The sequence below is a fragment of the Cibotium barometz genome, chromosome 17, assembly GCF_041138505.1.
Source record: "Cibotium barometz isolate CiBa-2024 chromosome 17, ASM4113850v1, whole genome shotgun sequence".
NCBI classification, from domain to species: domain Eukaryota; kingdom Viridiplantae; phylum Streptophyta; class Polypodiopsida; order Cyatheales; family Cibotiaceae; genus Cibotium; species Cibotium barometz.
In genome coordinates this window covers 30,043,643-30,063,188 of record NC_141062.1, presented here as the reverse complement: position 1 = coordinate 30,063,188, position 19,546 = coordinate 30,043,643, and positions in this window count along the sequence as shown.

The following is a 19,546-nucleotide window of genomic DNA, read 5'->3' as shown; positions in this document are numbered from 1 at the left end:
AATCTTGTTCTTATTTTGAATCTTGCTCTCTTTAAGACTTTTCTTGGTGGTTAATCGTGATTAAAATTTTTCTCTAAGTCTCATATTCGTGCATCTTGCGAAATTATTCCAAGTTGCGAGATGAGGACATCTCGCGTTTTTTAAGTGGGGTAGAATGTAAGATTCCTCCCCCAACCCCCTTTTTGATGTCTAGTATATTCCCCTGTAATCAATTCCCTTTTCTGAAATATAAGAGATCTTGTTTGTGGTTGTTTTAACCTAGAGAGGAAAAATATTCTAGAGAGAGAATATTCAGATTTTGAATATTTTGGATAGAAAAATATCTCTTATAATTCAGATGAGTTCCCCTGAAACAGAAATTTAAAAAAAAATTCCAATGTGCAATTGGAATTAATTGGAAATAGGTATAAAGAACCTTAGCCTAAGGGTCTAGATTTTCATAAATCTTTAGACTATGGTCCAATTAAGGTTCCTATGGGCCAATAGCATCAATCCATGTGTAGGGAGGAGATAAATCCAAATTGTAAAAGAAGATACCCAAAAATGAGTAAATGCTCACATAAGATGAAGAGTTGAAAATGTACAAGGTTTATTAGTAAATAAACACATATGTAAGGAAGGGGAGTTCTTTAAAGGAAGTGCATATTTCACATAAGATGAAGAGTTGAAAATGTACAAGGTTTATTAGTAAATAAACACATATGTAAGGAAGGGGAGTTCTTTAAAGGAGGTGCATATTTCACATAAGATGAAGAGTTGAAAATGTACAAGGTTTATTAGTAAAAAAACTATGAGCAATATTAAAATGATTCCATTATGACACCTATGTAAGGAAGGGAGAGTTCTTTAAAGGAGGTGCATATTTCACATAAGATGAAGAGTTGAAAATGTACAAGGTTTATTAGTAAAAAACTATGAGCAATATTAAAATGATTCCATTATGACACATATGTAAGGAAGGGGAGTTCTTTAAAGGAGGTGCATATTTCCCTTAAATGATTTTATTATGACACATATGTAAGGAAGGGGAGTCCCTTAAATGCTCACATAAGATGAAGAGTTGAAAATGTACAAGGTTTATTAGTTTAAAAAACACATATGTAAGGAAGGGGAGTTCTTTAAAGGAGGTGCATATTTCACATAAGATGAAGAGTTGAAAATGTACAAGGTTTATTAGTAAAAAAAAACTATGACACATATGTAAGGAAGGAGAGCTCTTTAAAGGAGGTGCATATTTCACATGCTTGAATGAGTTTTAAACTCATAAAAATTGAGATATTTTATCTCTCCTCTCTCCTAATTCAAGTCTAGTTCCAAAAAGTTAGCTTAACTGACCTAAAAATGGTCAAAAAGTGACCAAACTGACTTGGAAAATTCTAGAATCAGTTTGTTTGGTTAGGAGCTCAAATTTTCCTATAAATAGAAGCCTTCCCTTGTTGAAAAAAAACATAGTCTCTTATGCTTTGTTACTCTACTCCACCTAAGCCAAATTAGATAGAGTCTTATGCTTTGTTACTCTACTCCACCTAAGCTAAAATATATAGTGTCTTATGCCTTGTTACTCTACTCTACCTAAGCCAAGAACTGTGAATTCTTTAATAATTCACTAGTTTTTGATACTTCTCTCTTTCTTCAACCCCCATTGGTGGCTCCATCAACATACTAAACCAATTGATTGGTTGGGGGCCTCTACCGTGAATAAAGAATCAAGCAAATCATAAGGTAAGTATATTGAATTTTGATCTTTTCTATGATTTCTCAATGATTCTCTCTTCTCAACCCCTCTCAAGCTTGAGAAGTTTAATTGGTAAGGTTTTTTTTAAATGCTATTGAAGTTAATTGGTGAATAGTAGTGAAGAGTTACATAATTTAATAAATGCTATAGAAGTTAATTTCCACTTATATTTAAATTCTAATGGTTTTTATAATTTCTCTCTCTCACTCAAGAAATGGTCATACTCATGACCCATTCTCAATCCAAATGAAGCTTTTCATAAAGCTTTTCCTTAATCCAAGATTAAGCTATGCTTGAGGCCAAATTAATGGCTTTTGCTATGCTTTTAGTTTATGCACATTGATGATTCAATCCATTATGGATTGATGACCCAATTAGAGACCATTCTAATTGTTTTCTTAATGATCCAATTAGAGACCATTATGGATTGATGATCCAATTAGAGACCATTCTAATTGTTTTCTTAAGGATCCAATTAGAGACCATTATGGATTGATGATCCAATTAGAGACCATTATGGATTGATGATCCAATTAGAGACCATTCTAATTGTTTCTTAATGATCCAATTAGAGACCATTATGGATTGATGATCCAATTAGAGACCATTCTAATTGTTTTCTTAAGGATCCAATTAGAGACCATTATAGATTGATGATCCAATTAGAGACCATTATGGATTGATGATCCAATTAGAGACCATTCTAATTGTTTTCTTAATGATCCAATTAGAGACCATTATGGATTGATGATCCAATTAGAGACCATTCTAATTGTTTCTTAATGATCCAATTAGAGACCATTATGGATTGATGATCCAATTAGAGACCATTCTAATTGTTTTCTTAAGGATCCAATTAGAGACCATTATGGATTGATGATCCAATTAGAGACCATTCTAATTGTTTTCTTAATGATCCAATTAGAGACCATTATGGATTGATGATCCAATTAGAGACCATTCTAATTGTTTTCTTAATGATCCAATTAGAGACCATTATGGATTGATGATCCAATTAGAGACCATTCTAATTATTTCTTTAATAATGAGCTTTATCCCTTAGAAAAAAAATTGAGATTTATCAGTCATAGTAGCGGAGCTATGGCAAAATTTTTATAGAAATTACGCATAAAATAAATTCATTCAAAGCATAAAAAGAGGACTTCCTACCATATTCTAGGAACTATCATCCTAGATTAATTAAAAGAATTTTATTATGCATGGAGATGTGGATGTTTGCATGTAGATGTAGATGTATAGATGTAGATGTGGATGTGGAGGTGGATGGATGCATGTAGATGTAGATGTATAGATGTAGATGTGAATGGAGATGTGGATGTATGCATGTAGATGTAGATGTATAGATGTGGATGTGGATGTATACATGTAGATGTAGATGTATAGATACGGATGTGGATGTGGAGGTGGATGTATACATGTAGATGTAGATGTATAGATGTAGATGTGGATGTGGAGGTAGATGGATGCATGTAGATGTAGATGTATAGATGTAGATGTGAATGGAGATGTGGATGTATGCATGTAGATGTGGATGTATAGATGTGGATGTGGATGTATACATGTAGATGTAGATGTATAGATACGGATGTGGATGTGGAGGTGGATGTATACATGTAGATGTAGATGTATAGATGTAGATGTGGATGTGGAGGTCGATGGATGCATGTAGATGTAGATGTATAGATGTAGATGGGAATGGAGATATGGATGTTTGCATGTAGATGTAGATGTGGATGTGGAGGTGGATGGATGCATATAGATGTAGATGTATAGATGTAGATGGGAATGGAGATGTGGATGTATGCATGTAGATGTAGATGTATGGAGGTGAATGTGAATGTGGATGTGGATGTATGCATAGAGATGTAGATGTATGCATGTAGATGTGAATGTACGCATATAGATGTGGATGTATGGATGTGAATATACGATATGCGATGTGAGGGAATCTGAAGTGATGAGATAGAAATGATGTGATGGGATGAGTATACATATAAATGGAATATGGAATAAGTAATGTAGATTGATGAAGGATAATGTGGAAAAATGAAAGTTAAAATAGAAATTGTGTTGTAAACTGTTGTATATACTGTTTGTAAATGCTGTTTGTAAATGATTGTTTTATGTCAAGAATGCTGGGGGGAGCATTTTGACCGTCTTGTGATTAAAGTCGTGATGGTAAAGTTGCAACTGCTGACGGGGAGTCAATGAAGGACGTCTCGCGTAGCAAGGTCGGCCGAGGTCTTGACCAGCCTCGGTGCGATTAAAATGGTGAGCTTCCGGTACGGTGGATGAGGGGCCAAGGAAGCGGCCTATGCGTGAAGCGCTAGGTTACCTGCGAAGGATCCTAGAGGGTGCTGACCATACGGTGCTCGGGCTCTGGGTTGCCTAGGATACCCACGCGTGCGTCGAGGAAGATATTGGAACAGAGTTGGAGTTGTTTTCTGAAATCGAGCATGGATCTGGTTGATTGACCTTGCTGGTCTTCAATGGATGAGTCCATGGCTCCTTATATGGATCTGTTGGTTGATCTTGCTGATCTTCAACGAGAGTCCATCTTGTTAAGTGATTATATTGCCAAGTATTATGGGCTAGGAACTATCGAAACGGCTCCTGAGCGTTCTAGTTGCCAATGATGCCATAGATACTCTGATGAAGGAATGATGGGAAATTAAGAATCAATTGGATAAATTGGAAGATGGTGATCAATGATACTATGGTTTTATTAAAGGATTGTTTTAAACTGGTTGAATCTGGTTGAAAAAGGCAATTTCATATTGGGTGTGTGAGTGGTGTGACTAGTTTTATTTTGCATGAACATCCGGCTAGGGGGCCTTGGAACTCTTTTCCTTGGTACCCGGGACAAAACCTAACCAAATTTTTAATTGGATCCCATCACTACAGTGGTTGGGCGGTTGGCTAACCCATGGGATTGGATGGGGTTAGGCTGGATTGATGGATCCGTAAATCGAGACTCAAACTTTTGTTTTTACGATAGAAAAAAAAATAAATTCCGGACAGTAACTGTTCTATGGATAGGAATCAACGGCTGTGCCTCTTGAATGGGGAAAAAAACGTTGATCCCAATGATCCAAGTGCAAGTTTCTTCCTTGAACTGACTAAGTATCTTATAGATGTAATTGGATCATCTCGATCAGAAATGATCTTGACTACGTTAGAGTAAAAAGTTATCCTGGTGGAATCGCCCGTGCTTTCCGGTAAAGGAAGTTTTTCCGGGTTCGGTTTTGGAACAACCGACGGATTAGTCGCTTATCCGGATATCCGTGGGCGAGGCCCCGAGTGTGGGACCCCTGTCCCGCGCGAGAAGCGCTACTTCCGCTGCCAGTACCCCGAATCCGTTGCTCGGTGGGAACAGGGATCCTACAAGCTCGATATCTCAACACATAAGGTTTCTGGATTCTCTTGCATATCCACATATTTGCCTTTGTCATCCTTTCCCCTTTTTCATCAAGTACATAGCCTTTAGAAGTTTCAATTATTTCTCCCAAACCTTACATCATATGCAAATTCATATTTTCTAATTGATGAGTAAGCCTTTGATGCAGATGAGAATATGTGGTACATCCCTAGTTTTATTGATGAGTAGCTCCATGATCCTCTTTTGAAATCTGATGCACTCTACCCTACCCCTAGTCATTTCCTGTTCAAATCTATTTCTCCTTTTTCCTAACTGCACTAATGGCTTCATCAAAATTCTGAGGAAATTTACCTAATACCTTACTTTTTAGAATGGGATGTAGTCCTTTTATAAATCTATCTTTTTCCATAAAATTTGGTGCAACTCCTTGTAGTGATATTTTCCACTTATCCCATAGGTCTTGAAAAAACTGAGCTTCATATGTATAATATTCCTCTAAAGTCCTTTGTTTAAGTTGTTGGAGATGCATCCAAATAGATTTTGAAGTTTCTCCTCTCCCTTACTTTGTCATAAAAGCTTCAAAAAACAGAGCCTAGCTATTCCAAGTATCAGCCAAGGCTCTAAACCATACTTCGGCTTTATCCTTAAGAAATAAGATTGTAGTCCTCAATTTCTCCTCGATAGTGTCTCTTCTTGACTAGAAGTATAAAAGCTCTAGCTCAACCAAATAGTCTTATACACTCTCACTTGATCCTCCATAAAAGTTTAGAAAATATCCCATTGTTCTCCTCTTTACAATAGCAAATCAAGATCACAAAAAACCTTGGACCAAGATGTAAATTACGTCCTCAGTGTGTGGGGCACCAAAAAAATGATTCAGTTTTTCTAGAGATGGCCTCTACACCTATAGGAAATAGCAACCGTCACCTAACTAAGCTACCAAACAACCCAAGCCTCAAACTCAATACCTCTCCCTAGGCATCAATCTCCTAGTCACCCAAGACTTTTAAACCATAAAAAAGGAAAGACATCTTCAACTCATGGCTATAGCTCTCCCAAATTGCTAGCAAGAGACCCTAGAAGGTGGCTTTGATCAAAATGCTATGAAAATCCTCTCAAAAAAGAAAATGCTCAGTCCTATCCAAGGCTTCTCCTCTCTTAACCACTTGTAAAGCCTAAGTAATATCACATATAAAAATAACCAAGTAGATATATCTAGGAGATAAATATATCTCATGTGGATATGTGATAGCATCCTCCACATTCATACATCAGATGGTTGGTCAAGCTGAATGTGATGATGTGCTACACATGTGTAGGCTCTCCATTCCATAGAAAATGATATCTTGTATTGATCAACTAGGGTTGATCATTGCTTGGTTATAGTCTAGGAATCCACCATTCAAGAATATATAATATTTTGCTTAGGGTGAATCTTTCCAACATGTGGTCAATGTAAGGCAGGGGGTGTTCTGTCACTTAATTGTAACCTAAGAAGCCACCATCCAAGAAGTTGTAATCTTTTGCCTCAGGATGAATTTTTCCAACTTGTCGTCAGTGTAAGGCAAGGAATAGTTATCAATAATGGTGTGATGGCACTAACCTTTAAGATTTTCATGTGATATTTTCATTTTTTGGACAATTGTTCACCTTCATGAGAGGGATGGTGTGTTACACCACTTTTGATGGAAATTTCTTCATGTAAATGTATTTTTAGGAGAAAAAATCTTAAAATACCTTGAGCAAGGCTATCAATTCTCCTTGGCAATAAAAATTATCTTAGTTTATTCACCAAGGCCAACAAGATTTACTTCTTTGACCAAAATAGGGTCACCAACATGTGGCTCTTTGCGTAGGGCTCTTTGATCCTTCTCACTATGTAGCACTATATCCTTGATGTTGTAGGATGTAAAGTACTCATTCACTTGCCTTGGATATTTCTCTTGAGGCTCGATAAGATCTACAACCCTTAGATCCCTAGTTTTAAGCCAAAAAGATTTTTTGGCTTAAGGACTATGATGTGGTGAGGAGGAGTGGCTATATTTGTTCAACCATCCCAGGGATCCCTCAGAGTACCACATTAACTACAGTGGTATGCACACAGAGATGTATTCATGTCTTGCACTCTTCCACTGGAAGGTATACCAAAAGAAGCCAACAAACCAAGAGGTCAAGGTCACATTTTCTAGGGCTACTTGCTCGAGTTTCTCGGGGGCTTCACCTCAAAAAATGTTAGTGTACCACGTGAGTTCAATAGGAGGGGTTTTTTAATTAGATACATTGAGAAAATTTAATAGGATTACATTAATAGGAGGGGTTTTTTTATTCAAATTTAGAAAAAAATCGGTTAGTTCATAAGTAAAGAGGGGTTTTTTTATTGGGAGAAATTTTTTAGTCAAGGGGTTTTTAAAATACCTCTTAAACACACGTGATACTTAGGATTTTCTAGTAGTGCAATCCCTGAGTCGAGTTTAGTCCAAAGGACATAAGGAAGGGCAAATCAATCATGTTTGCATGGGATAAATTTGCAAAAGAGTATATTGAAGAAATGCAAAAGGGGGGCTATTTTAATAGCCACTACTCCAAGATGGTGGCTTCTGAATCATCCATATTGCCCCACTAAGTCCTTAAAAAGGAGGAAAAGAAGGTGGTGAACAAAGAGCTCTCCCACTCAAGCTATTTATGAAGTAGTAAATTTGCAACAACCCTAGTGTCGAGAAAAGATGCATCTAGGAGGGTTTAGAGTTTATGCTTGTGATAATCCCTCCTTCATCCCATTAGGCTATATAGAAAAGGTTAACAAATTGGTGCTGATGTGAAGAACATGTGAAGAAGACGCTACAATTAGAAGATATTAGCTTGAATTCACTAAAACAAAAGTTTGAGGAGGCAAAGATTTCACAAAAGAGAAATGACAAAGTGTACTCAATTGTTAAAGCACTGAAAGAGATGAAATGACAAAGTGTACTCAATTGTTAAAGCACTGAAAGAGATGAAATGCAATGCAAAAGAGACATTGGCTGCTTTGCCTCTCCTAACACCATCCCTGTAAGATTCCTCCCCCAACCCCCTTTTTGATGTCTAGTATCTTCCCCTGTAAACAATCCCTCTTCAGAAATATAAAGACCTTGTTTCTAACTGTTTTAGCCTAGAGAGAGAAAATTCTTCTAGAGAGAGAATATTCAGATTATGAATATTTTTGGATAGAAAAATAACTCATCTTATTAAAATAAGCTCCCCTCAAACAGAAATTCAAAAAGAATTTTCCAATGTGCAATTGGAATTAATTGGAAATAGGTATAAAGAACCTTAGTCTAAGGGTCTAGATTGGAAATAGGTATAAAGAACCTTAGTCTAAGGGTCTAGATTTTCAGAAATTTTTAGATTATGGTCCAATTAAGGTTCCTATGGGCCAATAGCATCAATCCATGTGTAGGGAGGAGATAAATCCAATTTGTAAAAGAAGATATCCAAAAATGAGTAAATGCTCACATAAGATGAAGAGTTGAAAATGTACAAGGTTTATTAGTAAAAAACTATGAGCAATATTAAAAATATGAGATATTTTGGGTATCCAAAAATAAGTAAATGCTCACATAAGATGAAGAGTTGAAAATGTACAAGGTTTATTAGTAAAAAAACTATGAGCAATATTAAAATGATTCCATTATGACACATATGTAAGGAAGGGGAGTTCTTTAAAGGAGGTGCATATTTCACATAAGATGAAGAGTTGAAAATGTACAAGATTTATTAGTAAAAAACCATGAGCAATATTAAAATGATTCCATTATGACACATATGTAAGGAAGGGGAGTTCTTTAAAGGAGGTGCATATTTCACATAAGATGAGTTGAAAATGTACAAGGTTTATTAGTAAAAAAACTATGAGCAATATTAAAATGATTCCATTATGACACATATGTAAGGAAGGGGAGTTCTTTAAAGGAGGTGCATATTTCACATGCTTGAATGAGTTTTAAACTCATAAAAATGGAGATATTTCATCTCTCTTCTCTCCTCATTCAAGTCTAGTTCTAAAAAGTTAGCTTAACTGACCTAAAAATGGTCAAATATTGACCAAACTGATTTAGAAAATTCTAGAATCAGTTTGTTTGGTTAGGAGCTCAATTTTTCCTATAAATAGAAGCCTCCCCCTTGTTGAAAAATATATAGTGTCTTATGCTTTGTTACTCTACTCCACCTAAGCCAAAATATATAGTGTCTTATGCTTTGTTACTCTACTCCACCTAAGCCAAAATATATAGTGTCTTATGCTTTGTTACTCTACTCCACCTAAGCCAAAATATATAATGTCTTATGCATTGTTACTCTACTCTACCTAAGCCAAGAACTGTGAATTCTTTAATAATTCACTAGTTTTTGATACTTCTCTCTTTCTTCAATCCCCATTGGTGGCTCCATCAACATACTAAACCAATTGATTGGTTGGGGGCCTCTACCGTGAACAAAGAATCAAGCAAATTATAAGATAAGTATAGTGAATTATGATCTTTTCAATAATTTCTCAATGATTCTCTCTTCTCAACCCCTCTCAAGCTTGAGAAGCTTAATTGGTATGGTTTTTGAAATGCTAGTGAAGTTAATTAATTAATGATAGTAAAGAATTACATAAAATTCTATTTATATTTAATTCTAATGGTTTTCTCTCTTTCTCACTTAAGAAATGGTCATACTCATGACCCTTTTCAATCCAAATGAAGCTTTTCATAAGGCTTTTCTTTAATCCAAGATTAAGCTATGCTTGAGGCCAAATTAATGGCTTTTTTCTATGCTTTTAGTTTATGTATATTGATGATTCAATCCATTATGGATTGATGATCCAATTAGAGACCATTCTAATTATTTTCCTAATGATCCAATTAGAGACCATTATGGATTGATGATCCAATTAGAGACCATTCTAATTATTTTCTTAATGATCCAATTAGAGACCATTCTAATTATTTCCTTAATGATAAGCTTTACCCGTTAGAAAAAAATTGAGATTTATCAGTCATAGTAGCGGAGCTATGGCAAAATTTTTATAGAAATTACGCATAAAATAAATTCATTTAAAGCATAAAAAGAGGACTTCCTACCATATTCTAGGAACTATCATCCTAGATTAATTAAAAGAATTTTATTATGCATGGAGATGTGGATGTTTGCATGTAGATGTAGATGTATGGATGTGAGTGTGAATGTGGAGGTGGATGTATGCATGGAGATGTGGATGTACGCATGTAGAAGTAGATGTATAGATGAGGATGTAAATAGAGATGTGGATGGATGCATGTAGATGTAGATGTATAGATGTGGATGTGAATGGAGATGTAGATGTATGCATGTAGATGTAGATGTATAGATGTGAATGGGAATGTGGATGTGGATGTGGATGTATGTATGTATGTGGATGTAGATGTGGATGTATAGATGTGAATGGGAATGTGGATGTGGATGTGGATGTATGTATGTATGTGGATGTAGATGTGGATGTATAGATGTGAATGGGAATGTGGATATGGATGTATAGATGTGAATGGGAATATGGATGTGGATGTATGTGAATGTGGATGTAGATGTATGGAAATGTGTGAATGTGGATGTAGATGTGGATGTATAGATGTGAATATAGGATATGTGATGTAAAGGAATCTGAAGTGAAGAGATGGAAAATGATGTGATTAGATGAGTACATATATAAATGGATGTGGATATGGATATGGATGTGGATGTGGATATGGATGTGAATATATGATATGTGATGTGAAGGAATCTGAAGTGAAGAGATGGAAAATGATGTGATTGGATGAGTATATATATAAATGGAATGTGGAATAAGTAATGTGGATTAATGAGGGATAATGTGAAAAAATGAGAGTTAATATAGAAACTGTATTTGTAAACTGTTGTAAATGCTGTTTGTAAATGGCTGTTTTATGTCAAGAATGCTGGGAAAGCATTTTGACCGTCTTATGATTAAGGTCGTGGAGCCTAACTGATAAAGTTGCAACTACTGACGGAGAGTCAATGGAGGACGTATCGCGTAGCAAGGTCGGCCAAGGTCTTGACCAGCCTCGGTTCGATTAAAATGGTGAGCTTCCGGTACGGTGGATTATTTCATCGCATGTCCATGACGTGAACCAATTTCCTTTCACGACATTATCTGGATAGGAACTCACATGTGAAGGGTTTCCATTTCACGACGTGAACTATTTCTACAATTTCACGATTTAACCAGATCTAGCTCATGAATCTGGTATTGTCACATTAAGATTAAGGAAGTGCTTGAGAGACTAGTAAAAATTATAACAAGATAGTTTGGATTTCTGAGTCTGAAGTAAAAGTTTTGGGCACGTGAAAGTACAAAAATTTATTCATGACATGAACAGTTCTTTGACTTTTCATGCCGTGAACTGTTCTTTGCATTCTCATAGCCATCATAACATGTCATAAACATAGGACCTCAGCTTTATGAACCATCACATCATATTCACAATACTGAGCCTTCAAGGCTTATGCATTCACTTTACATTCCCTCAGCACTTCCACATCAACCCGGGACAGCCCTTAACAGTAAACAGTCGTGGACTGTTTTCAAGTCATTTTTCCGCGCTGCTTTCTGTAGCATATGCTGTAGGTGCATGGAATCCAGCAGCTCAGAGTGCCCATTCTCACGTGCCACATCATGGGGTGTCTTCTTTTCATGGTTTCTGACATTGATGTCGGCACCTTCTTTGAGAAGAAACTGTACAATTTCTTCAAAACCTGCAACTGCAGCAATGTGTAGAGGTGTGCAGCCATCCTGGCACTGTCTATTGAAATCGGCCCCACCTTGAACCAGCCTCACAAGAACCTTAGAATGCCCAACTGTCGCAGCCTCATGCAAAGGTGTCCTCCCTCTTTCTCCCTTTTTCCACGTGCCCTCTGTGCCAGTCAGCTGCGCAGCTCTTCTGTGCTTGCTGCTGCACCAGCCACTTTGCTCTCCACTCCAGAACCCGGAGGCCACCACACCTTCCAGCCGTCGTCTGGGTCTGCACAACAGCACCTCCGCGCTTTCCTTTCTGCAGCGCCTGTACCAGGCAGATATCCGCTACCCGAGAGTCTCCTCCCTACAGCCGGCACCTCAGTCACCACCTCTGAGGTGGCCACTATTCGATTCGCTGCAGCTCTTCTCTCCAAGCGATCTTCTACAAGGTAGCTTCTCACCTCGTCTCGCCTCTCTGCAGCAACTCCTCCTGGCGTGTTCCCGCTTTATCACCAATCAGCCTCTACAATCCAAGGCCGCCCAGCAGCCCTTCTTAGTGCACCCGGCAGCCCACACGGCGGCTAACTGTAAACTGTTCTTGCTCTTCTCTCCAAGCGCCTGCAGCCAGCAGACCGTCTTTATTCCTGGCGGCCACTTTTCCTCTCTCGCTTTTCTGCAGCGTTCCAGCCAGGGTCCGTTGCGCCCTCTGCTCCCTGCACTTGTAGACTACCACCGCCTCTCTGATCCTCCCTTCCGCAGCGCCAGCTCGCCACCCTCTGGAACATCACGCTGGCCGGCTTCCAGAAATATGCGCTGGCAGCTGGGTTTATCTCCCACGTGATTATCTTATATGTGGCCATATTTTCCATCATTTATTTTATTAAAGCCACCAGTTTTTCCATTTCACACTAAATACCCAAGGCAACATAGCCCCTCGTTATTTTTTTTTCTGCCCTTCCTTCCATACACACTTCAATAAAGCTTCAAGTGCCCACACATACCAAACGGCCGCACACACATACGAACCATCGAACAGCTGACATCTTCTCCATCATCTGACCTCTCACCCGACAGGCCTGCAACAAGCTCAAAGCCAATACCGTCAACCCTTAACACCTGGCGACGCCCTTAAAAGCAAAACCCTCCACACGCCATACATCCCATATGTACACAGGCACTTAATCCCATGCATCTGGATTTGCATTTAATAGCCTCACATGCATGGTTTCACACCATAGACGTGCTGTGGCACGACAGCGTGGGACACCTTGGTAAAGCTCTATGAAACAAATACCAAGGCACGTAAGATACAGTTGAAGAATGAACTTCATACTGTGGAGAAAAAGAGCATGTCTGTGAATGACTATGCGCTGAAGATAAAGGGTATTGTGGAATCCCTTGCATCTATTGGTGTGTCAGTTGATGATGATGACAAGGTGGAAGTCTGTCTACGTGGTCTCGGGCCACAATACAAGGCATTCAAGACGTCCATTCAGACTCGGGAAAACATTCCCAACTTTACAGATTTGGTGTCTATGCTGATTATCGAAGAGAAGAGCTTGGGTGAAGACCAACAGTCTTCACAAAGCAAAAACAATTCAGAGCAACAGGCCTTCTACACGAGTTCAGGAAGAGGACGAGGTAGAGGAGGCCGTGAACGCGGTCAAGGAGGTGGCCGAACAGGTAATCAGAATTATGGCCAGCAGCAGCAACAACAACAACAGTCCCAGAATCAACAACAACAACAACACGCAGGTGGAAGAGGCAAATTCAGAGGCAGGGGGAGTCAAAGAGGCCGTGGAAATTGGCAAAGGTAATATAATGATGCACGTGAATGCTATTATTGTGGTAAGCCTGGACATGTGCAGGCAGAATGTTATAAGAAGCAGGCTGGCATACAAAATGGGAAAGTGCAGCAAAACAACTACGCATCCTCAAGCAGAAATAATGAGGATAATGAAAGGTTGTTTGTTATGCAGCATGTCGTGAATGCCATGTCTGAAAATGTTGATGCAGCACAAAAAGATAATGTATGGTATGTGGATTCAGGCGCTTCGAACCACATGACGAGTCATGGGGAGTGGTTCAAGGAGATGAAAAACCCGAAAAGACCAGGTTTTGTGGAAACAGGGGATGACACTGCTCATCCAATTGCCCATGTTAGAGATGTGCCATTGTCTATGCAGGATGGCAAAGTGAAGTACCTTGCAGATGTACTTCATGTACCGAACATAACAAAGAATCTGGTTTCAGTTGGCGAGATGATTGAGCAGGGTTTACAGGTTCGGTTTAACTCTGATGGTTGTTATGTTGAAGACTTTAAAGACAAGTGCAGGTTGGTTGCAAAAGGCAACAGAGTGGGCAGAATGTTTACATTGAATGTAGACATGCCTGAAATGAGTGCTGCGATGTTTGCAAATGGTTGAGAAATTGTTGCAGACACAGACATTTGGCATAAAAGGATTGGACATGTAAATGTGCAGAGATTGAAGTCTATGCAGACAAAAGGAATTGTGACAGGGCTGCCAAAATTTAAAGTGGAAGGTATGCAGAAAATATGTAAAGCATGCCAATTTGGGAAGCAAACAAATCATGTGTTTCCACGTAACAGATATGTGAGCAGAAATGCGCTAGATGTTGTGCATTGAGATGTATGGGGTCCTACAAAGACCATATCTATGAAAGGCTGCAGGTATTATGTGACTTTCATTGATGACCACACAAGAAAAGTGTGGGTATATTTAATGAAGGAGAAGAGTGAGTGTTCACTCACTTTCAAAATTTCAGAGTTTTGGTTGAAAAGCAAACAGGGAAATATGTAAAGTGCCTAAGGTCAGATGGAGGGGGAGAGTACTTCTCCAATGAGTTCTCTGAATTTTTGAAGAAGAATGGTATTCGGAGACAGTTTACATGCAGATACACTCCGCAGCAAAATGGAGTTGCTGAGCGGAAAAACAGGCACATTGCTGAGATTACGCGAGCATTGATGGAAGAGAAGAATATGCCGCATAGTTATTGGGCTGAGGCTGTTTCTACAGCAGTATACATCATGAACAGGACTCCAACTGCAGCCATACATGATGTAACTCCAGAGGAGAGGTTTACTGGCAGAAAACCAGATTTTTCTCATCTGAAAGTCTTTGGATGCATTGCATATGTGCATGTGCCAGATGAGCTGAGAACTAAGCTGGATCTAAAAGCTAAAAAATGTGTGTTTATTGGATACTCCCTTGAGCAAAAGGGATACAGGTGTTATAACCTTGCTACACGTGAGTTGAGGGTAAGCAGGGATGTTGTCTTTGATGAGATGAGCAGTTGGTATGCTGCTGAAAAAGAAGCTGAAAAAGAAGCTGTTGGGGCTGATGTGAGTGGAAGTGTGGTTGCACAGAATGCAGGTCAGCAATCACAGTCTTTGAGTGGACCAGGAGAGTCCTCATCTAGTGGGTCTATTGATAGACCATGGAGTGGCAGGCTGCATCATAATACTAGTCCTGCAAATGTGATTAGTACATCACGTAAAGGAAAAGAGAAAGTGGTTGAGCCCCTTGGTATGCCTGACATTTCGGCAGGGCATTCTCATGTTGATGGAGAGTCTAGTGACTCAGATATGAGCCTTGATGAGGAGCTTGGGATCCTAGCTATGAGAACACCTGGTGTAAAGAAGGCTATGGAAGTCATGAATGAAAAGCTGCGAAGATCAGGGAGAGTGAAGAACCCTGTGCAGAGATTTACATATGATGGTTATGTGGCACATCACTATGCATATATGGCAAAGGTTGTGCAGGTTGTGGAGCCCACATGCATTGATGAAGCTGTTGGAAATGTGTGTTGGGAGAAAGCTATGGATGAGGAGATGGATGCACTATATGGAAATGAAACTTGGGATTTAGTGCAATTGCCTAAAGGCAAGAAAGCCATTGGATGCAAGTGGCTGTACAAAGTTAAACATAACAGTGATGGAAGCATAAATAGGTACAAGGCTAGATTGGTAGCCAAAGGATATGCGCAGACATATGGGATTGATTATGAGGAAACTTTCAGCCCAGTTGCCAAGATGGCAACGGTGAGAGTTGTGATAGCAGTGGCTGCGTCAAAGCAATGGTCTTTACATCAGATGGATGTAAAGAATGCATTCTTGCATGGGGATTTGCAAAAAGAGGTGTATATGTTGCAGCCACCTGGTTATGAGGATGTGGGTCACCTCGAGCATGTTTGCAGGTTGAAGAAAGCCTTGTATGGCTTAAAGCAAGCACCAAGAACATGGTCTGACAAGATTTCTGAATATCTTGTCACTATTGGCTTTCATGTAGCCAATGCAGATTTCTCGCTGTATGTGAGACATGGTGATAGAGGAGTTGTGCTTGTTGTCATCTATGTAGATGACTTGATCATTACGGGGGACCATGATGCAAAGATCTTTGATGTAAAGATCTTGCTTAGACAGAAGTTTGAGATGAAGGATCTGGGGGAGCTCAGATATTTCTTGGGCATTGAGGTGATTAGGTCACCACATGGTATTGGATTACTGCAGAGACAGTATGGCTTGGACATGTTGTCCAAGTATGGTATGACAGGCTGTAAGCCTATTTCTGTGCCATTGGATCAGAATGGCAAGTTGAGTGCAGATTCAGGAGAGATCTTGGAGGATCCTACTATGTACAGGCGCATAGTAGGAAGTTTGATCTACATGACGATCACCAGACCAGATTTGAGCTATGCTGTTGGGTTGGTGAGTTAGTTTATGCAGGTTCCACGAAAATCGCATTTGGATGCAGTGAGACGCATACTGAGGTATGTGAAGTCTACTTTGCATTGTGGACTATTCTATGAGACTGGGACAGAGATATGTGTACATGGGTACACAAATGCTGATTGGGCTGGTAGTATCTCAGATAGAAGATCTACATTGGATTCATGTTTTCTTTGGGGAGTGCTGCTGTGACTTGGAGCAGCAAGAAGCAGCCTACGGTTGCTCTATCCAGTACAGAGGCCGAGTACAAAGAAGCTGCTATGGCAGCATGTGAGGTAGCTTGGTTGAGAAAGCTACTTGCAGATTTGGGTCTATCAATGGATAGACAAGTTATCATTTTCTGTGACAACATTAGCAGTATACAGTTGGCCAGGAACCCAGTCTTTCATGCTCGTACGAAGCACATAGAGGTCCACTATCATTTCATCAGAGAGAAGGTCTTGGCAGGAGATCTTGACCTTGTTTATGTCAGCACAGAGGATCAGGTAGCTGACATCTTCACCAAAGCATTGGGTGCAGAGAAGCTCCGCAGATTCAGGGCTTCGCTTGGTGTACATGAGATGGAGTTGAGCTCGAGGGGGAGTGTTGAGATACCGAGCTTGTCTAGTGAGGCGGTGGCCACTGATGACCCGCCTGGGGGATATGCCCCACACTTACACCACTAGCATGGTTGGTGAGATCTTGGGTGATATGCGGCCAGTGGGATGACAGGCTGTGTGACAGCCATTCTAGAGACTGGCATAGTTATAACGCCAGTTCATTTAGTCGGGTTCACACTATAGAGAACCCGTGTATGTATTTGGTTGAGTACCTTTCATATTGTTGTACTCTTATTCTTGTATATGGTGTGTTGAGTGTTGAGTGAAGAAGAAGAAGATTTTCAGCCTCTCACCTTGTGTGTTCTCTATTAGGGTTTTGTGAGTGTGTGTGTGTGCTTGCAAGAGCTCAAGCTCTCTTCCCCCCTGCATCTTTTCAGAAAACGCGTTTCAGGCGCGTCTGGACCTCCGTTTTTCAAAAAGCAGGCGATTTTGAGCACTGCGGGTAAGTCATCGATTCTCTGCAAAACTCTATTTTAAGAACTGCAGGAAGACAGATTGGCTATGCAGACAATGTGTGTGCTGCAAAGAGGCCAAAAGTTGCCATTGGGTGTATGTATGAACATTGAGGTCACTGGTTGTGACATTTGAGTATACTATAGTACCACTGTAGAAAATACAACAGTTTGTGCATGACAAACTAGAGTGCTATTTCTGGTAAATTTGTGTCTGGCAAGATATCAAATGATGGCATAACCCAGATTGTTGCTGAGAAGCTTGATAAGAACAACTTCCATGCTTGGAGGTTTAGGTTGATAATTTCCTGATGGGAAAGGGTTATTGGGACTACATAGAAGGTGAGCATGAAGAGGCATCGGAGATACCAGATATCAATCTGACTGCTGCAGATGTGAAAGAGTTCAAGGATTGGAACCAAGAAGCCAAAAAAGTTATGTATTGGCTCTCTATAATTAAGTATACATGACACCATGATTGGGCACATTCAGGATGCCAAGTCCCCCAAGGAGGCATGGGACATGTTGGTAAAACTCTATGAAACAAATACCAAGGCACGTAAGATACAATTGAAGAATGAACTTCATACTGTGGAGAAAAAGAGTATGTCTGTGAATGACTATGCATTGAAGATAAAGGGTATTGTGGAATCCCTTGCATCTATTGGTGTGTCAGTAGATGATGATAATAAGGTGGAAGTCTATCTACGTGGTCTCGGGCCACAATACAAGGCGTTCAAGATGTCTATACAGACTCGGAAAAACATTCCCAATTTTACAGATTTGGTATCTATGCTTATTATAGAAGAGAAGAGCTTGGGTGAAGACCAAAAGTCTTCACAAAAAACAAAAACAGTTCAGAGAAACAGGCCTTCTACACAAGTTCAGGAAGAGGATGAGGTAGAGGAGGCCGTGGATGTGATCAAGGAGGTGGCCAAACAAGTAATCAGAATTATGGCCAGCAAGCAGCAACAACAACAGTCCTAAAATTAACAACAACAACAACAACACGCACGTAGAAGAGGCCAATTCAGAGGCAGGGGGAGTCAAAGAGGTCGTGGAAATTGGCAAAGGCAGTATAATAATACATGTGGATGCCTTTATTGTGGTAAGCCTGGACATGTGCAGGTAGATTGTTATAAGAAGCAAGCTGACATGCAAAATGAGAAATTGTAGCAGAACAACTATGCATCCTCAAGCAGAAACAATGAGGATAATAAAAGGTTGTTTGTTATGTAGCATGTTGTAAATGCCATGTCTGAAAATGTTGAAGCAGCACATAAAGATGATGTATGGTATGTTGATTCAGGTGCTTCGAACCACATGACGTCATGGGGAGTGGTTCAAGGAGATAAAAAACCTTGAAAGACCAGGTTTTGTGAAAATTGGGGATGACACTGCTCATCCAATTGCCCATGTTGGAGATGTGCCATTGTCTATGTAGGATGGCAAAATAAAGTACCTTGCAGATGTACTTCACGTTCCGAACATAACAAAGAATCTGGTTTCAGTTGGCCAGATGATTGAGCAGGGTTTGTAGGTTTGGTTTAACCCTGAGATGGTTGTTATGTTGAAGACTTTAAAGACAAGTGCAGGTTGGTTGCAAAAGGTAACAGAGTGGGTAGAATGTTTACGTTGAATGTAAACATGCCTAAAGTGAGTACTGCGATGTTTGCAAATGGTTCAGGAATTGTTGCAGACACAAACATTTGGCATAAAAGAATTGTACATGTGAATGTGCAGAGAATGAAGTCTATACAGACTAAAGGAATTGTGACAGGGCTGCCAAAATTTAAAGTTAAAGGTATGTAGAAAATATGTGAAGCATGCCAATTTGGAAAGCAAACAAAACATGTATT